The 25,537-nt window shown below is 37.6% G+C and overlaps 1 long non-coding RNA gene across 2 annotated transcripts in view; it reads left to right on the top strand.

The window, feature by feature from the left end:
- The window catches only part of LOC121823055 (uncharacterized), a 144,861-nt gene extending 120,402 nt beyond the window's left edge, over nucleotides 1-24,459 (top strand). For both annotated transcript variants that reach the window (XR_013045192.1, XR_013045191.1), the window contains 2 exons: nucleotides 21,609-21,739; nucleotides 22,958-24,459. This is a non-coding gene — a long non-coding RNA (uncharacterized LOC121823055). The remainder of the gene's footprint in view (nucleotides 1-21,608; nucleotides 21,740-22,957) is intronic.
- The last annotated feature ends 1,078 nt before the right edge of the window (nucleotides 24,460-25,537 follow it).

Below are 25,537 nucleotides of genomic sequence, written 5' to 3'. Positions count from 1 at the left end.
TCCTGTATCTCTGGCTTCAGTAGTAGAGGACTTGTGGTCTTTGGGAAGACTCATATTATCTACTTCTCCATACTTCCTGTATTTTTGTGTTGTGATTTCTGCACCTGTTGGTTTGGATTTTAGGGATGGATCCTTTTATCGAGCAGGTTATTTTTAAGGGTTTAATCCTCAGCATCATTTCATAAACACTAACCAGACTTCTGTAGCTGCAATAATATCAAACCCTACATGATACAGAAATGTACTTAAAATGAATAATGAAAACCAGTTTATTACCAATGACCTCTGAAAATGTCAAAGCTAAAAAAGCTAAGTTTTAAATTATTTAAGGTAAATGTGGAGACAATAAATGAATGATATAGAGGAAGGAAGCAGAAAGAGAAGAAACAGAGAAAAGGCAAGGTTAAATAAATTAAAAGAGCAAAAAGAAGTGGAGTGGAGAACAATATAATGAGAAACTAACAAACAATTAGAAAAAAAAAAACAGAGGAAAAAAACTTCATAATATAAAGTCTTTAAAAAAATAAAATTGGAGACCAGGCAGTATTGGCGCATGACTTTAATCCCAGCACTCAGGCGGCAAAGCCAGGCAGATCTCTGTGAGTTCGAGGCCAGCCTGGTCTACAGAGCAAGATCCAGGACAGGCACCAAAACTACACAGAGAAACCCTGTCTCGAAAAAAAATAAAAAATAAAATAAAATTGGATAAATTTATTAAAGAACACTGGAAACAAGACAATTAATTCAAAACACACTAAATATATAAGTAGGAAAAAACACAAAGGGAAAAAAAAGAATAAATACTCTAAGGAAAAGAAAATGCATTGCCTAAAAATGAAAAAAACATTTCATAAATTTTGATGAATATGTGAAGAGAACATAAAAATTTAAACATTAAGAAGTAAAAATTCTGCTAAATACTAAAAAAAAAGGAATCACAGGGGAAAATATGAAGGTCAGATTAGCTTCTTTCTCAGTTCTCAAAAATTAAGACTAGTTTTCTGCATGGAAGGAAGTCATGGTGGAATCTGTGTCCAATGGCTTATTACACTACTGAGTCTGAGTTGAACAGCTGTTTTATATCCACCAGAGCTGTCATAACTTTAGTGGTTTTCCTTCTCTGCTGGCCACACTTAACTTCACAGTCTGTGGATGGAGAATTCTTTCACCTTCCTAAAACTATTCAGATCTTATCTTTTGCATAATCTTACATTATCTAGGTGATGTCTCCCAAGAGTGATGAGAATATAGGAAGCATCCATAGCACTGAGAGCTATATTACCAGATGACCTGTTTTCATATTTTAAGGCTTCCTGATTATTACTATGACTATGACAATTACTAACCGTGACAGATGGATGTAGCTATAGGTATTATCTATAGCCCTACAGCAGTGAAGGACAGATAAGTGGCTATAGAATTTGATCACTCACTGCCCTTATGCTCAAATCTACTACACACCAGAGTTATTCTCCATTGCACAATCTTTCTCTCTACACTTGCCAGCCTGATCCCACCCTTCTTCCATCTGTCAATTGTCTGGCTCTCCTGTGCCCCAGAACTACCTCTCCAGTCCTTCCTTCACCCAGGAGATTTAGCAGACCAAATCAAAGCTTTCTTCCCTTCTCTCAGATCCCTAAAGTATTCAGTTCTTAACAATAGATTCTCTTTCATGTGATGCTTATCTGCTGTCCTCAGATCATAGAGAATGACAAAAGGGGATGTCTCTCCAGTGCTGACCTTATACATCCGAGTAGTCGTGGTCTCACCAAAATCTGAAACCTGATCTGGGCTTGTGAGGGCTATGGATATTTCTTGAAAATAGGACTACCCAGCTTTATCTGGTTTACCTTTGGGAAGTGGCTTCTCTTTCCTCTCTCCCAGAGGAGAACTGCTAAGCTAAGCTGAGATTGCACTCTGCTTACTTCCCATTGTATTCTCTTCTTTTTTAAAATCCTTTTAAAGGCTATCTCTCTATCTATCTATCTATCCCCTGCCCCATAATAAAAAGTAAATTATTTTCTTGGTCAGCATGTACTTCCAATGGCTCAAACAAATGCTGTGTCTAACTTCCTATATTATGTGGAAAACATCTATTAAGTTTATTTCCCCCCCAAAACACACATATTATAATATCATCCAGCCCTTCTGATAAATTCTATAGAGTGCTTTAAACTAATTATTGATTGCATGAAGTCATTCTCTAACTTCACAGAACCCCAAGGTCCTCCTTGGTTTTATTCCTGGGCAATCAATCATCTTGCCACAAAACTCTGACTTGATCCTGCTAACCCTTTTTATTTCCTGCCTAGCCACTATGGTTTGAACGTGAAACATCCCCCTTAGGCTTACTATTTGAAAACTTGATCTCCATGTGGTGGTGCTTTTTGAGAAAGTTGTGGGAACTTTGTTGGAGGTGGAGCTTTGGTGAAGGAAATGGGAGAGTGCTGGCCTACACTGAGCCTTTAAGGTAATAAAAAGGGTCACTTGAATGATTCTTACATATTTGTGCTTAGGAAAGGGCAAATTCCTAACTTCAAGTAGATTTACATACAACCTTATTTTTGAATTAAGAAGTCATTATGATTATCTATTTTTAACAAACATCCCAAACTGTGAAGTTATTTAGAACTCTAAAACTCATGGTTCATCTAGACTCAATTTACCTCATGTGCTGACTAAAAATGCAAATTATAAATAAATTCACTCAAGACCCACTGAATTAGATTCTGTAAGGTGTTAGGTCTGGAGGCAACTCTTGTTTGAAATTCCCAATGTTATTCTAATTCATACCAAAGCTTGAAACCCACTTTACTGGAGGTCCTTCCCGGTCCTATGATTTTATGATTCTGGCTTATGACTAATCAGCCTAAATTTTAGTTGGTACACCACATAACTCCCTGCCAAACTTCCTCAACCAAATATAGCAAGAGTTGACAGATGCCAAAACGGCGGTAGTCTTTGTCAATGCCTTTCCTAAAAGCAGCTGGGTCCACACTGCCTTATCCCCAGCTGTCTGGGGCCAGGCAGCAGGTGCTGGGGTGGCCAGCTGTTCTCATGAAGCAGATCTGGCAGCACTGCTTGCCCAGGTCTTGAATTTTCCCTTGGGTGGCCCCTGTTTAGTGGGTGGTCCAGCTCAGCCTTAGTTCTGGTGAGCATACATTCCAAAGTTGCAATACCCTGACCAGCGCCCACAGAAAGCTCTATGTGTTTTATGTTTATATATGTATATGCACACTTTGGACTGGAGGAGAGCTTAAACTACACTTCTGCCTTAAAATATATAATCTGTGTATGTGTCTGTAGATAAATATTATACAAAACATTTTTATACATGAGTCTTAGTTGCAGATGAATTGGACATGGTCCAGCACCCCCTTGCTTCCTCCTCCCCTCCCTCCTTCCTATTCTGCCCATCCGCTTTCACTTTCTTACAAAATTAAATCTATTTGTAGGAACAGTGCTTAAGAAAGCAAACCCAAAATTTTACCTTATACTATGTGACTAAAATGACTGAACCTAACCAATCCCAGAGTAAAGGGAAAATCCAGTAAGACAGCATGCAAAGGGCATTGCAAGTTATGCAGAGACAGATGGAAATAATAGGCATAACACTTGGGTTTTAGGATAGCAACAAAACAGCATGATATTACAAAAAAAATGAGTACATTTGTACAAAGCCATCTACTATTTAATGCTGATATTGAACATAATGAATATTAGATTGTAATGACATGTAAGTGTAGACTTATCATTTGTAAAAGAAAATGTCACTTTGGCAGAGAGGATACTAAAAATATGGAAGACTATGTACATGAATATTTTCCTCTCAATTTTAAACATCCTAAGACTTTTCAAAATGTTTAAATCTTTTTAAAAAATCTAAGTTTAGAGGATGAAAGACTATGTTTTGTTTGCAACGTTGTAGAAATATGTGACTGTAAATTACCATCCTCTGTTTAACACAAGTAATGAAATAAAGTATAGGGTTACAGTACATGGTCAATATTGAGGTTCTGAAATTCTTACAAAATTAGGTTAAAGCTGAAGTGTGATATTCTCATTCATTGCATTTGGATTATCTTTATATTCACATTGTTCTCATTGGTCTTTTTTTCTTGTGTAGTAAAGATGAGGTAGCATAAACTCTGATAGGGCCAGGAAAACTTGCTCAATAGAATCCTATCACCATTTAAAAATGAACTTATTGCTTTGTGACTATACAACATGAAAGGTGTGAAGGTTTCTAATGAAAGAAACAATCCTTAGTATTCTAAGAAATGCGCTTTCCTCTGGTTTGCCATGCACTAAAAGGAGGATTGAATAAAATTCTAAGACCTCCTTTTTTAAGGCACAATTTTTTGTTATGTATGCTAGATGTCGCTGAAAAATAATATCACAAGTCTCTGAAGAAACAGCTTTATAAACTGCAGTATCTAGTACATGAAAACTATGAGAAGAACACATTGGATTCTTGGACTTCCAGCTGGGAGACATTCACTGTTAGAATAGTCAGACCATAGCCTGTAAACCATTCTAATAAACCATGTGCATGCATATGCATATGCATGTGCGTGTGCATGTGCATGTGTATGTGTGTGTGTATTCATTCTATCAGTTCTGTTTCTCTAGAGAACCCTGGCTAATACAAATTTTATTATCCAGAGTGGCTTTAGAGCAAAAGAAATATAAGTATGATTTTTTTCAGTATCTGGAGCAGGCTTTCAATTTACCAATCCCTATAGTTATTGAAGCCTCTCCTAGAAGTGGGGAAAACATTAAAACATTCATCAAGACAAATGTGTTTAATTATTCTGATGCACCTATTATGGGAAGCAAGAAATTTAGTGACTATATAAAACTTTTGACAATTTTTGGAAAATAATGATGTGGTTGGTTGCTCTTAGCATCTCTGGATAAATTGATACAGTAAAGAAATGAGTTCTGTGATAAAAAAAATTAACCAACCTCTAGCATCTCAGGATATTGGGAAGAAGGACAATGAACTCAGTGATCAAACTAACCAGTTCGAGATGAGCATACGTACTCTAAAGGACTCTAACTGTGCCCTGGAAGAGAAATCTCCTCTCCAGCAGTCACAAAGATCAAGTTGCAGAAAATTAAACCAAATCCCTCCTTATAAGATTGGCTGGATTACAACAAAAATTCAAGTCCCAGCCTCAAAGGGTATCAGTAGCTCAAGTTGTCAGTAGTTAAAATAATGGCATTAATTGGTAAAGAATGAGATCTTATAACTTTAATCAAGCACTGACTCCAATTGCACTTGCTGTAGCAGATGTGGTGTCCTTACTTGAGCAGAGTAACATCTCCTGATACATGGTATGCAGCTATTGATCTAGCCAATACCTTTTTCTTGTTACCTGTCCATAAGGACCATAAGAAGCAATTTTATTTCAGTTGGCAAGGCTAGCAGTATACGCTTCCATTTTTACCTCAAGTGTATATTAACTCTTCAGCCCTATGTCATCATTTAGTTTGAAGTGATCTTGATCACATGTCTCTCCACAAAATATCACACTGGTCCACTATAATGATGACATTATGTTGATCATATGATTGATATTACGGATCAATGTTTGTAACACATATGCATATCAGAAGATGGGAAATAATTGCAAGTAATAATTCTATCTCAGGGAAATTCTCAGAAGTCCAATAGTGTGGGGCATTCAGAGATAATCCTTCTAAAGTGAAGGATAAACTATTGCATTGTGCCCCTCACACCACCAAGAAAGAAGCAGAATATTTAGTAACCTATGTGGATTCTGGAGACAGCACATTCCTCACTTAGATGTGTTACTCTGGCCCATGTACCAAGGTGACTCAGAAAGCTGCTAGCTTTAAGTATGGACTGGAAGAAGAGAAGGTTCTTCAATAGGTTCAGGTTGTAGTGAACACTGCTTTACCACTTGGACCATATGATCCAGCAAACCCAATGGTACTTGTGTCAGCAGCAGATTGGGATGCTGTTTGGAGCCTTTGACAAGCCCCTACAGATGAATCACAGAGAAGACCTTTAAGATTCTGGAGCAAGGATCTATGATCATCTGAAGACAATTATTCTTCCCTTGAGAGGCATTTCTTGGCTCAATGTTCATCTTTATTAGCAACTGAATGTTTTACAATGGGCCACCAAGTTACCATATGACCTGAGCTGGGTTTTATCTGATCCACCTAATCTTACAGTAGCACATTCTCAGCAGCAATCCATTATCAAATGGAGGTGGTATATATGTGATTAGGCACAAGCAAGTTCTGAAGGCACAAGCAAGTTACATGAAGGTACCTAAATGGCTCTGTTTTCTTTCTTTCTTTTTTTTTTTTTTTTTTTTTTTTTTGGAGTTGTAGACTTATTTATTTATTTATTTATTTATTTTTTGGTTTTTTTTTATTATTATTATTATTATTTTACAACACCATTCAGTTCAACATAATAGCCACAGAATCCCCTGTTCTCCCCCTCTCGCCCACCCCTCCCCCCAGCCCACCCCCCATTCCCACCTCCTCCAGATCAAGGTCTCCCCCGAGGACCGGGGTTGACCTGGTAGACTCAGTCCAGGCAGGTCCATTCCCCCCTCCCAGACCGAGCCAAGTGTCCCTGCATAAGTCCCAGGATTCAAACAGCCAACTCATGCAACGAGTCCAGGACCTGGCACCAATGCACAGCTGCCTCCCAAACAGATCAAGCCAACTGACTGTCTCACCCGTTCAGGTGGCCTGATCCAGTTGGGGGCCCCTCAGCCTTTGGTTCATAGATCCTGTGCTTCCATTCATTTGGTTATTTGTCCCGGTGCTTTATCCAACCTTGGCTTCAACAATTCTCGCTCATATAAATCCTCTTCTTACTCACTGATTAGACTCCCAGTGCTCCACCAGGGGCTCAGCCGTGGATGTCTGCCTTCAGATTCCTCAGTCCTTGGATGGGGTTTATGGCACCACTATTTGGGTGTCTGTCCATCCCATCACCAGAGTAGGTCAGTTCCTGCCGTCTCGCGACCATTGCCAGCAGTCTTTTGAGGGGGTATCTTTGTGGATCTCCGTGGGCCTCCCTAGCTCTCTGCTTCCTCCCCTTCTCACCTTCTCATGTGGTCTTCATTTACCATGGTCTCCTATTCCTTGTTCTCCCTCTCTTTTCTTGATCCAGCTAGGATCTCCCACTCTTTCCCTCGACTGTCGCCCTTCATTGTTCCCACTCATGACCAGGCTATTCATGTAGATCTTGTCCATTTCTCCGTGTCTTTTTTTGGGGTCCCGTTTTCCAGGTAGCCTCACTGGTGATGTGAGTAGCAGTCTAGTCATCCTTGTTCCACATCTAGCATCTTCCTATGAGTGAGTACATACCATATTTGTCTTTCTGAGTCTGGGTTACCTCACTCAGGATGATTTTTTTCTAGATCCATCCATTTGCCTGCAAACCGTGTGATGTCGTTGTTTTTCTCTGCTGAGTAGTATTCCATTGTGTATATGTGCCACAATTTATTTATCCATTCTTCAGTTGAAGGGCATCTAGGTTGTTTCCAGGTTTTGGCTATTACAAACAATGCTGATATGAACATAGCTGAGCAAGTGCTCTTGTGGTATGATTGAGCATTTCTTGGGTATATGCCCAGGAGTGGTATAGCTGGATCTTGGGGGAGATTGATTCCCAATTTTCTAAGAAAGCGCCATATTGATTTCCAAAGTGGTTGTACAAGCTTGCATTCCCACCAGCAGTGGAGGAGAGTTCCCCTAGTTCCACATCCTCTCCAGCATAAAGTGTCTTCAGTGTTTTTGATCTTAGCCACTCTGACAGGCGTAAGGTGGTATCTCAGAGTTGTCTTGATTTGCATTTCCCTGATGATTAGGGAAGTTGAGCAATTCCTTAAATGTCTTTCAGCCATTTGGGATTCCTCTGTTGAGAATTCTCTGTTTAGTTCTAAAGCCCATTTCTCAATTGGACTGTTGGTCCTTTTGATGTCTAATTTCTTGAGTTCCTTATATATTCTGGATATCAGTCCTCTGTCAGATGTGGGGTTGGTGAAGATCTTTTCCCATTCTGTAGGCTGTCGCTTTGCCTTGTTGACCGTATCCTTTGCTCTACAAAAGCTTCTCAGTTTCAAGAGGTCCCATTGATTGATTGTTTGTCTCAGTGTCTGCGCTACTGGTGTTATATTTAGGAAGTGATCTCCTATGCCAAGGCGTTCAAGACTATTTCCTACTTTTTCTTCTAGCAGGTTCAGAGTAGCTGGATTTATGTTGAGGTCTTTGATCCACTTGGACTTAAGTTTTGTGCACGGTGACAGATATGGATCTATTTGCAGCCTTCTACACGCTGATATCCAGTTATGCCAGCACCATTTGTTGAAGATGCTTTCTTTTTTCCATTGTACACTTTTGGCTTCTTTGTCAAAAATTATATGTCCATAGGTGTGTGGGTTAATGTCAGGGTCTTCAATTCGATTCCATTGGTCCACATGTCGGTTTTTATGCCAATACCAGGCTGTTTTTATTACTGTAGCTCTATAGTAGAGCTTGAAGTCGGGGATTGTGATGCCTCCAGAAGTTGTTTTATTGTACAGGTTTCTTTTAGCTATCCTGGGTTTTTTGTTTTTCCATATGAAGTTGAGTATTGTTCTTTCCAGATCTGTGAAGAATTGTGTTGGTATTTTGATGGGGATTGCATTGAATCTGTAAATTGCTTTTGGTAAGATTGCCATTTTTACTATGTTAACCCTGCCTATCCATGAGCATGGAAGATCTTTCCATTTTCTGAGATCTTCTTCAATTTCTTTTTTCAGGGACTTAAAGTTCTTGTCATATAGGTCCTTCACTTGCTTGGTTAGTGTTACCCCAAGGTATTTTATGTCATTTTTGGCTATTGTAAAGGGTGATGTATCTCTAATTGCCTTCTCAGCTTCTTTGTCAATTGTATATAGGAGGGCTACTGATTTTTTTGAGTTGATCTTGTATCCTGCTATGTTGCTGAAGGTGTTTATAAGCTTTATCAATTCCTGGGTGGAATCTTTGGGGTCACTCAAGTATACTATCATGTCGTCTGCAAATAGGGAAAGCTTGACTTCTTCCTTTCCAATTTGAATCCCCTTAATCTCCTTATGTTGTCTTATTGCTCTGGCTAGAACTTCAAGTACTATATTGAATAAGTATGGGGAGAGTGGACAGCCTTGTCTCGTTCCTGATTTTAGTGGAATTGCTTTGAGTTTCTCTCCATTTAATTTGATGTTGGCTGTTGGTTTGCTATATATTGCCTTTATTATGTTTAGGTATGTTCCCTGTATTCCTGATCGCTCCAAGACTTTTATCATGAAGGGGTGTTGGATTTTGTCAAATGCCTTTTCTGCATCTAGTGAGATGATCATGTGGTTTTTTTCTTTGAGTTTGTTTATATGGTGTATTACATTGATGGACTTTCGTATGTTGAACCACCCTTGCATCCCTGGGATGAAGCCTACTTGATCATGGTGGATAATTGTTCTGATGTGTTCTTGGAGTCTGTTTGCCAGTATTTTATTGAGTATTTTTGCATCAATGTTCATGAGGGAGATCGGTCTGTAGTTCTCTTTCTTTGTTGCATCCTTGTTTGGTTTAGGAATCAGGGTAATTGTAGCCTCATAGAAGGAGTTTGGTAATGTTCCTTCTGTTTCTATTATGTGGAACAATTTAGAGAGTATCGGTATTAACTCTTCTTTGAAGATCTGGTAGAATTCTGCACTGAAACCATCTGGTCCTGGGCTTTTTTTGGTTGGGAGACCTTTAATGACTGTTTCTATTTCCTTAGGGGTTATTGGACTATTTAAATAGTTTATCTGGTCTTGATTAAACTTAGGTATGTGGTATCTATCCAGAAAAATGTCCATTTCTTTTAGGTTTTCCAGTTTTGTGGAGTAGAGGTTTTTGAAATATGACCTTATAATTCTCTGGATTTCCTCAATGTCTGTTGTTATGTTTTTTTTGGTTTTTCAAGACAAGGTTTCTCTGTGTAGCTTTGCGCATTCCCTGGATCTCACTCTGTAGACCAGGCTGGCCTCGAACTCACAAAGATCCGCCTGCCTCTGTCTCCCAAGTGCTGGGATTAAAGGCATGTGCCACCACCGCCCAGCTTGCCTCTGTTTTCTATTCCTCTTACAAACCTGTCCGAAGGGTTGTACCTATATACGCATGCACCTATACCCTCATGGGGTGTGCTCTATTATCAGTGATTTGGAAAGACAAGACAGGGGCATGGCTTACTGGAGTTTCTGCATATTATACAACCACCACACAGACTTGGATAGTCATAAGTCACTAAACTCCTGTTTTACATATAACCCAAACATTCCTTAAATCCATAAAGAAAAGTCAATTTGTATCAAGCTGAATTGATAGCGTACACACAGCATATTTGTGTTTGTCATTCTTGGAAGAGCTGCCAATGAATTTTAGGTCCTTTTACTACAACAAGCTGTTCTAATTGCCTAAAATAAGCAACTCATTCTTATAATTAGGGGAAATAAAGCTATTTTTCTTTAAACTCTTTAAAGCCCACATATCTCACAAATAATTTAGAATGAACATGAAACTTCCTCATGGTTTTGTTTTTCATTTCCACCATTTATAGCCTTGCATCCCTGATGACCCAAAAGTGTAAGAATTGTGGCAACAACATAGCAACGCCCTCTGTAATTGACTCAGACCAGTTATTTCTGATTAAACGTTGATGAGCTATTTCTGTCAGTCATCAAGTACAGCTGTCATTAGAGCAGGTATTCCTTCCTAAAATGCTAACAAAAGAAATATGCTGAGACACTATCTTTAAGATTCACATCAAATAATTTTGAATTATAAGGTTACAACAATGAATTGTTTCCCTTTGTAAAGGATAATAAAATGTTTGTTCACCTAAATATGTTGGCCTCTAAAATTACAAAGCTTTTTCTTACCCTTCAAATTTCTTTATAGGATTTCTTTTTCTATTGCAATTGGACTGAGGCCCCTGAAACCAGGCTGTAATTGTAAATTTGGGAGGTAAAGTCTCAAATGACCCAATGGATCAAACTCAATTTAATTTGATGTAATTTTTAAAACAGGCCAATATTCCAAATTTTGAAAATTGATATTTATTTTGGAAATACTAACTAAATATTAAGAAAGAATTAGTAAGGAAGCCACCTTTACCCTATTGTGCAATTTTGCTGCTTTTGGCAATAATTTTTAAAACCATAGCCTATAATCATATTTAATTTATTAAGTACATAACCAAAAATTGTACCATAGTCACACAGATATAATAGCACAGATTATTAAGATTAATTCACTTATAATAGACATTGTCAGTTACCACATAGCATGAAACTTGCAATTAAGAGAAAATACTTTATTTTAAACAAGTATTTAGAACTTACAAACTTTATCCTAAGCTTAAACAATATAATTTAATAATTAAAGTTTTCTATCATTTTTTCTAGTACCCACACAAGAAGACAAAGGGAGGGAAAGGAGAGAAGAAGGGAGATAATAAGAGAAGGAAGAAAGAAAAAAACACACAGAGAATTGTCTATAATTTTAAAGGGGGTAATTGTTATCATCATTAGTCATAAACTCAAGGACACCTCTTATAACTAACAGTGAAGGAAAATCTCCAAGATATTAAAGTATACTAAATAAGACTCTGGGACTCTATCTTAAACAAAAAAAAAAAGAATGAAAGAAAGAGGAAAATGTTCCTAGAATAACTTGTGGTCACCAAAAATAAGAAATACTAAAAAGAAAATGTGATGGAAACAGGATCAAAAGACAAATGAACCAATTTGAAGAGACTCGGTAACCAAAATTTGGAAGAATAAAAGGTAATCATGAGAAGTAAAGGATTATGACCTACAGAATAAAGTAAATATTCATGAGCCTACGCTGATATGAATAACAAGACAGCAAACAAATAGAACAGAAGGGGAAGCTTTGCTTTCAGTAGGATTCCAATTAACAATGTAAAAATAATGATAGAAATAGTTTACCATCTGGCAGACACCATAGTAACAGTTGTAGGCAACAATCATCAACAGATGCTAAACTAGTGGGCAACTATGGTAAGAAACTTATTTTTTTTTAAGAAATTTATTTGTATAGTCTCAAAATACCTATCCAAAAGATGAGAATTACAGACAGGGAAAAAAGGCAACATTAATGCATAAAAAGTTTGTAGACACCATGTAAATCAAGTGACCAATGCTGGCATCACCAGGATGATAAGGCAGCATTACACATCTTCTGACATGACAGTCTATGGCAGTGTAGCAGGAATCTTAAAAGTTCTAATTAAGAAAATCAAACCTGAGCCAGGTATTGGGGTGAACACTGGAAGATCAGAGAGATAGAACAAGCCACAGCTAACCTCACCTGGCCAATTTCTCAGCTGGTCTTGTTTCCTCAGACTGGAAGCTTCTGTGTCCTCATCCCAATGGCTCTCAGCTGAACTGTGCTGCTCAAAAGCCTGAAGCTTAACCAGCTAAAAGCTTCTAGTTTCTGGTCCTCATGCCTTGTATACCTTTCTGCTTTCTACCACCACTCCCTGGGATTAAAGGCTCGCTTTCTGGGATTAAAAGTGAGTCACCATGCTTGGCTGTATCCTTGAACACATGGATTTCTGCCTCTGGAATGCTAGGATTAAAGGTGTGTGCTACCACTGCCTATCCTAAGTATCTAGTGGCTTTTCTGTTTTCTGACCCCAGATAAATTTATTAGGGTACACAATATTTTGGGGAACACAATACTACCACATGGCAGTCTTGTCAAGAATATATTTTCCTGAATTTGACCAAGAATAGTTTTCAGACACACTGAAATGGGAGGACTTTCTGAACAATAACTTCCCAGCTGTGTATGGTAGGGCAAACCCATAATTCCAGCACTGAGAGGATAAGGCAGGAAAACCAGGAGTTCAGAGTCAGCCTCAATTGCACAGCAAGATCCTGTTCATAATACAATAAATAAGGAACACATTAATTTTCCAGTACAGGACAAAATCAATACCCTAGAGAATGGAGGGAGCTAACTACCCCATATCGAAGGAGCTTAAGGGATAATAAGAAAAAATGGGGGGGGGGACTTTATGGGGTTCTAGACAAACAACATATTGTTAAGACAATTTTAGCAGTATGAATCAATGTTATTTTCTTGGTTTTAGTAATTGTGCCACACTTATATATAAGATGCTGACATTTGGGGAAGTTGGATGAAGACTGGTAGTGGATGCTTTTATAGCTTTGTTTGGAAAACTAAAATTATTTTAGCTACTCTAAACTATACTTTCTCTCATATAATCAACTAACAAAGTGATGAAAAGAAGTGAGAAATTTACAACGTAACTGTGGCAATTTTTTACTTTAAAATGCTTTATAAATGATTTTGGTTTTTGGATAAAAATTAAAAATAATTTCATATTTCTAACAGAGCTCAATAATAAGTCTGATGGACCCTTTTTACGAAGCATGAGATAATAAATGGTTTTCATCTTAACAATTAAAATATAGACAAATACAATTTAGAGGAAATGCCTATATCCATAGCTATTTCAATGAATACCTTACACTGGCTTGGGTTTTTTTTTCTCTAAACAAAGACAATGTTGTCAATTATAATAAAAAGAATATAATTTTAAATTTTTCTGAGTATCAAGTGATTAATTTGTAGTGGTATTTGCTCTGCCCATGACCTTGGGCTATAAGGTCTGAAGGAGGCATTGCTTCTTGCCCTTACACATGACCCCTTAAAAGGAGAGGGAGAAGGGTCGTGAGCCCCTTCTCCCCGCTGCCTGTTAGGTGGATTTGCTCCAGGTCAGATCAGAGGACAACTTCAGCCGTCATTTATATATATATATATATATATATATATATATATATATATATATATATATTAAGATTTATATCTTAATAAATCCTTATTGCCCATTAAATAGACTCACATGGATTGATCTTAATAGCATATGAAAGTTTAAATAACTTAAAAGTTCTCAAAATTAAGCCTCTTCTACATTCAAGGCATTTATTTGGGGTTAGACTGCAATGGATCATTTAAGAATATTTATTTCTAATAAATTTATTCCTAACAGTTTTTTTGTCAATGAAGCAGATTATAAACCTCACACAATTTTTCTTGACATAGTCTTACAGCAAAACTATAATTATTCTAAAGTTTTCTCCTATATTTTAAGAATAATTGTATATTTCCTTTGCCAAAGTCATCAATAAAACATTCTGCATATATGTTACAGTTGTGTAGCTTGGTCTATTTGTGGGACTCCTGGCAATGGGAACAGGGACTGTCTTTGGTGCTTTTGGCTGGCTCTTGGGAGCCTATTCCTCTTACCGAATTGCTTTGCCCAGCCTGAATACCTGAGGAGGTGCTTGGTCTTTAGGCAACTTGATATGGGATGCTTTGCTGATGCCCATGGGAGGCGTGCCCTTTTCTGAGTGAATACTGAGGAGGAGTGGATTGAGGGGATGCAGAGGAGAGGTGGGGGGAGGCAGTGGGGGAAGGGAGTGGAGGGCAGGAGGGAGGAGAGGCTGCAGTCAGGATGTAAAATAAATAAATTAATTAAATAAAATAAATAATAAATAAAAGTAATTAAAATCCCCTATCCTCACACAAAACGTGAGGGCACATTCCCAAAATTTTCACTGTGACAACACTTCTGGGAACATTCCTTAGGCAAAAGTGACACAAATTTGATATGCATTGGCAGAGTTTTATAGCCAGAACTGAAACTGAAAGTAATTATTGAGTGGTGAACCTCCATACCACAAGTCCCTAAACCACTTGGCTAACAAGTTTTCTCTCTGAAATACCCCAACAAATTACTACACTTCACACTTCAGTCTAACTGTAGAGACTTGTCAATTTGAAGACAACAGTATCTCCTCTACACATAAAAATGACTTAGTAGCTATGGTGTATTCTGAAGGATGACAGTCCCAGGCACCCCACTCAGAAGATAGGTGAGGCAGTCCTAAACAATATCACACTGAAAAGGGTACATTTTATTTCTACTCAAAAGCAGAAGACACTCAGTACCAAAGGCTAGCTTTTTTCCCCCTAAACTGGGAAATTTCACTTAAATTCTAATATGGGGGGGGGGGGAGAAACGTATTTAGAAATTATCTAGTTTGGGGAAGAAGGAAGGCCTTCCGCGTAGAACTGACTTTGTCATTCTTTCAGAAACATTTTCAATTTATTGCAATTCCTGGCTACTTTATCTTTCAAGTTATGAATTAAAAATATTCACTGAATCAAACATACTTTCCACAAAGACTTTTGTTTCTGGAATAAAAACAATTTTTGCTTCCCCAAAAAAACCAATATGCAACGCAGAAGAAAACTATTCTTCTATTTGTATCTCTATCAAGAGTTTTCCCTATATTATTCCCCTAAGTGACATATTTTATTATACTGAATATTTTTCATAAAACACAAACAATCCATGCTATTTTTAACTTTTAAATGCTCACAAGTATATTCATATAAAAGGCAATTAAAATACAGAGAAAATAAATTTAGTATAAAAGCAGATAATTATAACAAGCAAAAAATGTTTTCAGTGGATCTAGAACACCTCATTGCTCTCTGGGGAATGAGAATTTTTTTTTATGTATATGAGTGTTTATCCTAGATCTTACATGCATGCCTGGTGCCTGCAGATGGCAGAAGAGGACATCAGACCCCCTAGGACTGTAGTTAAAGATGGTTGTAAGCCTTCATGTAGGTGTTGGTATAAAACTTGGGTCCTCTGGAAGAACATCCATTGTTCTTAACTGCTGAGTCTCCTCTCACACTGAGAAGCATAATTTTTAGTCCTGGAAGCTTTTAGATATATTGATAAGAAAACTTAGTATGTTAAAAGTTAGCATTTGCATTTCCAACCATGAGTGGGATTTAAATGCAAGTGCCTTGCCAGGTTGGTCCATAGCACAAACTGGAAACTATAGAATAAATTGCTAAACCAGCGGTGATCCTCAGTGATTGACACCTGCAAAGTCGTTAGCCTTATACACATTTCTATCATTGTGAAAAAGTAAACTCAAAAAATAATAAATCTACAGGTTATATTTGATCAAATAAAAGAAAATGTAAAGAGAACTTGATTCTGTTTTAAGAGAAGTAAACTGCTGAAGTAGCATTTTTGACTGGGAGATTACAAAGGTTCTTGCAGGATCTAGTGATGCCTTATAAACTTAATATAATTCATTTTATTTCCACTCCTCTTTTGTGATAGAAAACTTAATTCTCTACTAAAATATAAATTTTTATATATATATGTAGCTTGATTTTTTCGCCTTGCCCACAGTCAGGACAAATCTTTGTCACCCGCCAGTCCCACAGCCGCTCAGACCCAACCAAGTAAACACAGAGACTTATTTTGCTTACAAACTGCATGGCCGTGGCAGGCTTCCTGCTAACTGTCCTTATCTTGCTAACTGTGCTTTTATCTTAAATTGATCCATTTCCATACATCTATACCTTGCCATGTGGCTGGTGGCTTACTGGCGTCTTCACATGCTGCTGGTCATGGTGGCGGCTGCAGCGTCTCTGGTCATGGCGGCGGCTGCAGCCTCTCTGGTCATTGCGGCGGCTGCAGCGTCTCCTTCTGCCTTTCTGTCCTTTTATCCTGCCTAGCCACGGCCGATCAGGTTTTATTTATTAACCAATCAGAGCAACTTGACATACAGACCATCCCCCAGCACAGCCAAGTGCAGACCATCTCACACACCTGCACTCAGGCCCATGGTCCTAATCATCCTCTATACGGACCTGCTGGGTAACGCCACAAAGAACCCAAGAAGGGCTCCCACAGGACAAACAGAACATCCCACAGCACCTCCCCTTTTCTTTTTTTTTTAAAAAAGGAAGGTTTTAACTTTTACACATCTCCAAAGTCAGCTTGGTATATTTGGGAATTTGGGCGTAGCTTCTCTTAACTACTTCCTGCTGGAGGGGGGCGCTGTATCTTATGGGGATGCAAAGAAAATTTTAGGATCATGGAGTAGTCCGTGAGACCGTATCGTCTGAGCCAGTTGCCTTGAAACGATTCTGGATGTTGCATCATCTGGGCCATGGTGTCATCGGAGACCTTTCAGGTGGTCTTGGCTGGTCAAACCTGATGTATCTTAATCTGGAACAAATCCATAGCCTCTGGCTTTCTGTAGAGACAAAAGCAGAGTCTCCTTTCCAAAGTAACACATCCTTATATCCAAATTTTAACGTCAAGATATCTTTAATATATACATATTGGTTTAACTCAACATCTTTTACGATCAAATGTTTTTCTGCAGTTAAAAATCCCAAAGACAATATAATCCAAACTCTCTGTGTGATATCCATCTTTACATGGCTTATTTTTTATATTACTTTTACTTTCTCTTTAATACCAACGTCACCGTTCCTGGAGAACTTACCGACGTCACCGCTCCGTGTGTTGAGTTCTGAATCCTCTTTACCACCACTCGAGGATTCTTCTCAGATCACACTTTATTAGAGCGCCTCTTGGTTAAGGGACTTTGTCTTTAGTATTTTTTTTTTTCATAACACCGGCCTTTATCCCTGTTCATTTGTCCTTTTTCTTTAGTCCCTTTTTTTTCTTCCCTTTTTTTTCTTTAACCCTTTTTTTCTTTAGCCCCAAGTTCGGGCGCCAAATGTAGCTTGATTTTTTCGCCTTGCCCACAGTCAGGACAAATCTCTGTCACCCGCCAGTCCCACAGCCGCTCAGACCCAACCAAGTGAACACAGAGACTTATATTGCTTTCAAACTGTATGGCCGTGGCAGGCTTCCTGCTAACTGTCCTTATCTTGCTAACTGTGCTTTTATCTTAAATTGATCCATTTCCATACATCTATACCTTGCCATGTGGCTGGTGGCTTACTGGCGTCTTCACATGCTGCTGGTCATGGTGGCGGCTGCAGCCTCTCTGGTCATGGCGGCGGCTGCAGCGTCTCCTTCTGCCTTTCTGTCCTTTTATCCTGCCTAGCCACGGCCAATCAGGTTTTATTTATTAACCAATCAGAGCAACTTGACATACAGACCATCTCCCAGCACAGCCAAGTGCAGACCATCTCAAACACCTGCACTCAGGCCCATGGTCCTAATCATCCTCTATACGGACCTGCTGGGTAACGCCACAAAGAACCCAAGAAGGGCTCCCACAGGACAAACAGAACATCCCACAGCATATATATTTTGGTTGGTTGTATGTGTAGGGATGATCAGATCTAGAGGTAGCTATGAAAAGTGCAGCTCTATCCTTAACTCTCCTTTACAATGTTTTATTTATGTTTCTAAGATTTATTTTATCTTTAATTATGGATGTAGATGGATACGTATGTGTATGCAGATTCTCACAGAGGTCAAAAATCCTCTGCAAGAGCAGTATATGCTCTTAACCACTAAGCCATCTCCCTAACCCCTTGAAGACTCTTGTATGTTTTACATATCTTCTGTTATTCTAAATACCCCATTATGAGGGAAGAACATGACCAAATCTTTATTTCCAATATTTATATCTTTTTAAATGATTTTTCTAGTGGCAAACACCAGCATTTCCAGAAAAAAATAGACTAAATAAATGATATTACAAGCTCTTATGTTTCCATGAATTAATTATACCAATGTTTTATCAGGTGTATATGTGTGTATGTAATGTGAATATATATATATTTAATATATTTATATATATATATATTTTTTAAAGATTTATTTATTTATTATGTATACAATGTTCTGTCTGCACATATCCCCACAGGCGCCAGATCTCATTACAGATGGTTGTGAGCCACCATGTGGTTGCTGGGAATTGAACTCAGGACCTTTGGAAGAGCAAGCAGTGCTCTTGACCTCTGAGCCATCTCTCCAGCCCCCTATTTATATATTTTTTAATATATTTATATATATATTTAAAAAATAATCGCCTATATCCTGGATGTCATGGAACTAGTGCTAAGTAAACATCACCCAGAATAAAAGTTGAATTTCATCAAATTTGCTTTTGACATTAATCAAAATAAAGATTTTTTTCTGTTTGGATACCTCACATAATAATTTTTGCTGCAACTTAAGTATTATAAAATCAACCTTTCTTACTGAGCCACATCATTTAGAAGTACCGTATTTTTTCTTCTGTGCACTTTTGGATTTTGTTTGCTGATTATTTGCTTTGGCCTTAGACAAACCATCTATTAGGACAGTATTATGACTTAATAACCCAACCCAGATATCACCATTTAAGTTCATCAGTTCAAATTCTGTTTCAACCAAAAGTAACTGAGTACCCTTATGTGCCCTATTTTTTTTTTAATTTTCCCCTCTTTGTGATGAAGAATAATTACAGTATTCAATTTATTATTTATATACATTAACTTGATATATGTAAAACACCAAGAATATTTCCAGAAAAAAATATGTTCAGGTAACATGAGTAATTATTAGAGAAGTTAATCCTGCGTGCTCTTTAGACCTAGGATCTACTATAATGGTGTTTATTTATATGATATAACTTTAATTGCCTTCTGTAATAATATTTCCCTTTTTGATGTTTAACTTTGTGGATTTATAATCAGTAAAGCTAGCTTTGTTTTCTCCCAAGGAAGTGGTATTTACATATCAATGTAATTAGCCTTTCTATTCACTGGTGTGTTTGTTGTCTGATTCACTCATTTCTGCTTTGTTTCCCACTAATTTACTTCCTTCCATTTTTATTGCCTTTACTGTGTCCATCCCCAATATGCTTCATTTAACAGCTCCAAGTATAAAAAGTAGTCATTTCATTCAATATTCAAATTTAATTGTACAGAGTCCTCATCCTGGCCATCTCAGGAGCAGCTTTGTAATTCTCATAGAGTTTCTCAAGTCTGACAATGTTCTCTGTCTAAAGTTTCAGCACCATTTATTACTTTCAGGGAAGACATCTGGAAATTGCATCCAGGCCAACCAGGCACCCTGTCTTCTTCACTGCTCTTGATCCCTCGTGCCATCTGCTCAGCAGATCCTCTACAGTGACTAAAGCAGGTGCCACCATCACTTGTCTGCAAAGTTTATCCAGGGTCTGTGGACATATATAGACAGGATGAGAGAAAATCTGTATCCTACAGTGGTTTATTCAGTTATTGTTGATCACTAGCATTTCTTTATGCATGTCATTTCACACACATCTACTGACTAGTAGCAGCTTTTCAGTGATTTTGTGAAAACTTATAGGAAAAATAATACCTTGCACCTTCCATTCACAAACCAATCAAGAGTACAAGCTGGACATCAGCCCCCAACTACCTGTAAATGTATATTTCTGTCCCACCCACCAGTTCCCAAATAACCATTCAGAGGCTTAATATTACTTATAAATGATCAGCCAATAGCTCAGGCTTGTTACTAGTTAACTCTTACACTTAACTAACCCATAATTCTTACCTATATTTAGGTACATGGCTTGGTGCCTTTTCTCAGCACAGCATTCTCATCTTGCCTCTTTGCATTTGCCAGCAACTCTCTGACTCCACACTTCCTCTTCCCACAATTCTCCTAGTCTGGCTCTTGCACTAAATCACTTCCTGCTCAGCTATTGGCCAATCAAATTTTTATTAGTAAATGAAAGTAATACATATTCATAATTTAGAAAAGGATTGTTCCACAGCGGTTACCAAATACCCAGTAAGCAATTTCCAAAACCTTATACAATATCCCTGCACATAAGCATGGGTACACACTGAGAAACTATTGCAAAAAGATTAGTTTACAGACAGGTGAATCAGACGTAGCTATGTAATGAGAGCCTCAATGATCCATATATATCAATTTATTAAGGGGTTCTATGGGGAAAACAGACTCACTGATACATAGGATAAGGTAAATCCAGTTGCAGAGTCCCTGGAAAGCTGGAGACTCACATGTTGCTTCACAGGACCTGATCCCATCTTCTAAACCCAAGAGAGTGTGACCATCTTTCTCCTCCCTTTCTAGCAGTCATGTAGGCAAATACGAAGCACTGCCTCTATCATAGCCCTAAGGCATGGGTGGAGTGAATTCCCATTATACCTCCCCTTTTTATCGAAATAAGAAGGTTCTAAAACTAATATAAAACTATATACAATAAGAATGATTATCAAGTATGGTCCAAGAGAAGGAAAAGATAATAACATAAACAAAAATGGAACTACAACCAACAAGAACATCAAGCAAGAAATACATACTAATGTCCAGACCATAGGTAAATGGTAAATTACAGAGATTACTCCAATAGCTGTCCTATCCTGAAGAATCTAAATCTAGTACCTGATATGCTCTTAACTAAGATACTAGAGGATTGTAATTGTAACTAGTCTTCAACCCCATCAAAGACCTGAGAAGAAAAATAATATTACCTGGGTAAACAGTAAGTGCATTGTAAGCAACTTCTAAGATTTTAGAAATGACAGAGACATCTGGCTGCCTGGACAGTTACTCTGTAACACTGGGGCATCTATCTTCAGCCTACAGGCATAAAGTCTCTGGCATACTTTTCAGTGAAGCAGAAAATTTGAAGGACTACTCTGTCTGTTGGCAATGTTCATTAGTCACTTTTCTCTGTGTCCTGCAGAATGTCTAGCAGTTTCTTCTGTGAAGTAGGAACTTGAAGGACTATCCTGCCTTATTTTGGCAAAGTTCAGTGGTCATTTTCTAATGGGTCCTGCATGTCCAGTTTATACAACATACTGTCAAGCACTCCAGGTAAGAGCAGTTTCTTGTCCAAATGGCTAGCCTTTTCTGTATTATAAGCAAAGTCCATAATGAGCTTCTTCAGTGCCTATAGTCCTCTTTGAAGTAATTGGTGCTGCCAGGAGCAGATATGTCTCATTGTCCAGAAAAGTGTTAAGTTCTTAAACAATTTCAAATGCCATATCCTGTAGGTCTTAGAAGTGTTTGAACATTGCCTTTCTATCTGAAATATATCTTTGTGTATCTAGAAAACCCAACTAATATGACTATATGTTGATTATTATAGATGACTATTAATCTATATTTCTTAATTATACATTACAATTTCAAATGAGCTGTATAAACATAATACCCCAAACAAGAGCAGAAATATATATATATATAGTATAACAAAATTGACCATAAACCTATATTAATAAACTAAGATTCATACCAATGTAAAGTATTTTGAGACCAACAGTTGTTTTTTAGATTAAAGTAGACCCAATAATCTACTTTTCCCCATCATTTCTATACCATACCCTTCTTTTTTCTGTAGATAGGGATTGACTATGGCCATTAACCATTTATAATCAGCCCCTTTAAATGAAAACAAACATTCATAAACAATGCTTTGGAAATTTGGGTGTGGTTTTCTAAGCAACTTCCTTCTGATTGGGGGTGCTGGTAATCCTTTGGAGATCCTGAGAAAATTGAGATAACAGTCAAGTCCCTTGGCATTGTTATAAACAGACCTTTGGAATAAAGTTCTAAGCCCGTTTGGATAAGGATCCAGGCCCACTTGAGACTATCCTGTGTTTTCTCTCTGTTTCTCTTCCTTCCATGTATAACTAAGCCTCTTATCCCTCATTCCTCAAGAGTCCCTGGGGCAAAAAAATGTGGGGGCTGGTCCACCATAACCATGTGCATAGTGTGTGTGTGTGTGTGTGTGTGTGTGTGTGTGTGTGTGTGTGTGTGTGTGTGTACGAGGTGTGCTTTCACTTAGGTCAAATGAAGGTGAAAATTAAGAAAGGTAAAGAATTGGGAACCAATCAACAAAGTATCATAATCAAATGGGAGGTAGGTACTGAGAAGTGGTTGAATTCTGGATACATTTTTAATCCAGCATCAACAGGATTTGCTGGTGGATCAGAAAGGAGCCTTTCTGAGCTCCACAACTATACATTCAGCTAATATAGTTCTCTTTCACTTCAGCAATCATTTATTGATTCATCATTGTTTTGTCTCTAGGTGCCAAACATTCATGGCTATGCTACAGGAAAGATGAATAATGCATGTTTTTCTTTCTGAGGAGCACACGGAATAATGGAGTAGAGAGACAAGCACACTCAAAAAAAGAAAACCTATTTAAAACAAATGAATAATAACAGCACAGAGATAGATGTGGCAAACTGAAATTGTCACAGGAAAAAGAAAATATGATGTGAACCAGCATTTGGAGAACGAGCAAAAACTGGAGATGGGGAAGAAGGCTGCTTTCTGAACCAAGCAACAGAAAACCTGACGATGGTTGTTTCTTTTAGTAATTCAAATGGGGAAGGAGGCTGAGTCCCAGGAAAAGTGTGCCTGTGGATAGGGGGAGTGGAGGGATATGCAAATGAATGTGTGCTATTTTCCAGAGTGTATGGAACTACATTCTTTAAGATCATTCTTTTGAATCACAAGGAGTCCATTACCTACACAATTTGCCTCCTACCTCTCAACTCCAAACTGTTATAATTGTGGCTGACGTTTCCCAGTCCTACCTCTGTATTCTGTAATGCTTAAAGGAATATGATTCCTTTTCCTGGGTAGCTCTATTGCCTCCTTCTCTGTGCACCATATCACTACTTCCATGTACATTTGGCAAACGATGCCCAAATCCTACCTCCAATGTTTCCCATGCCACATCTGAAGAAAGCAGTTCTGAAACTTCCAACATACTCAGACCTCCATGGGTTTCGCTCTTGTGCCTGATCTTCCTCTGCAAGATGGCAACAGTGGCAACTACAGAGGGACTTTGTGAAGATCTTGCCAATCTCTACTAAATTGTTGAGGGGAGAGTCTATCCCATGGTTTATTATCAACACAGTATAGCAATCATTGCTTGCTGAAAGACAAAGTTGTAGTTAATAGGTGGACTCTGAAGACAAACTAAATGAATTTGAATCTAAATTCAGCCACTTATTTACTTGTGCACTGTCCAGCATTCTTCTATATACATGGGGAGGAATCACAATCTATTCAGCTGTGGAAGACCACTACAAATGGGCAACTGCATCCTATAAGGTTTTCTTGCCCTAATAAATGATGAGAAAGTGAACATTCCTACAAACCTTTGCAACTTTTTGTAAGTGTAAATTGCTAGAAAATAATCGAAATAGAATTCCCATTTCAATGACTACATATAAGTTTTGCTTTTATTAGCAACTTAAGAAAAAAAAGTTGTATTATTTAAAAATGTCACCATGTAATGTCAAAATGTATTTCTCCATACATATTTCAGACATTTAAAACATATTGTTTTATCATAAAGAGGTTTTATAATATTTCCCTTTATGAGTAGTCTTTGAATACATTTATTATGTGTTTTCTTTTAGTGTCCTAATATTCTAAGGCTTTTGTTATTTAAATTAAACTTTGGGTTATTGATTTAGCATCATTATTTTCAATAAGAAATGCACTCAGTCATTTCAGACTCTGCCCCCGCCAAACAATAGGCTTCAAACCTCTATGATACATTGAGTATTTATTATTTTCCCTGAGTAATTTATATTTTCTTCAGTGATGTCACCCTAATATTTCAAATATAGCTATCTGTTCTCACATATGCTTTAAATTTTAGTGAAAAAAAACTTTGAAGAAAGTAAACAAAAGAGAAAATATTGTACTGTTTAATTGACAACAGTTACTCACATTTACTGAGCATTGTTCATGTCCTGGATGGTGTTCCAGAGTCATCATCCTGTGTTCTATGGCCAAACTAGTGTTGGTAGCGATAGCTATGAGTCAATTCCCTAACTTAAACAGTAATTACTCATTATTGCTTCTAAGTTTGCTGGACAACACCAGTTTTATCAAAACTCACACATCTTTCTATAGCTAAGTGTCTAGGCAAAAGACCATTTAAAAAACATGTTATGAAGAAAAAATTTTTTTAACATTTATAAGCATCACAAGGGCTGAGAGTGTCAAGATTTGAGAAGCAACATGGACCCTGGAAAGATGGGAAGATCATTAAGAGTTGTGACACTTCTGTGCTTTTCCTTACCAGCACTTTCATAATAAGCTGTGATACATTTACAACCAGAAAACCTACAACTCTGGCTTAAGGAAATCTTAAGAAGAATTAAAAAGTTAAAGATTAAATCATCCTGAAAATTAGAAAGAGCATTTAATCTGATGAAATATTATAGTTCATAGATCCAAGACTAAAGAACTGAGAGAATTAGAAAGCCCTAAATAGTTGTGTGAAAACTAAGAAAGTCCACAGGTCAATTGAATTCAGAATCAAGTCCTGAGACTACATTAATTAAACCTTTCTTCCTGAGAACACTTCTCCCAAAAGTAGTAAGTGTTCTTATAGTCTGCTTGGGACAAGTCTACAGAGTTTGGCATTTTCCAGGCTGAGGGCAAAAGTGTCATGACACATTTGATTAACTGGAGACATTCTCACTGGTTAGGTGACATCTTTAAGAAAGGAATACTGTACAAAACAAACGAGTAGAAATGCATGCCAATTGTTTATCATAGCTTTCAATCACCAAGACATAACAACTATACTTCATAGACTCTTCCTCAAGATTTTGTGAATACAAACAGTAAAATCAT

Source organism: Peromyscus maniculatus, chromosome 16 (assembly GCF_049852395.1).
Source record: "Peromyscus maniculatus bairdii isolate BWxNUB_F1_BW_parent chromosome 16, HU_Pman_BW_mat_3.1, whole genome shotgun sequence".
In the NCBI taxonomy this organism is placed as follows: domain Eukaryota; kingdom Metazoa; phylum Chordata; class Mammalia; order Rodentia; family Cricetidae; genus Peromyscus; species Peromyscus maniculatus.
Note: the sequence above shows the minus strand (reverse complement) of the source record. Positions and strands in the feature narration are given on the sequence as shown.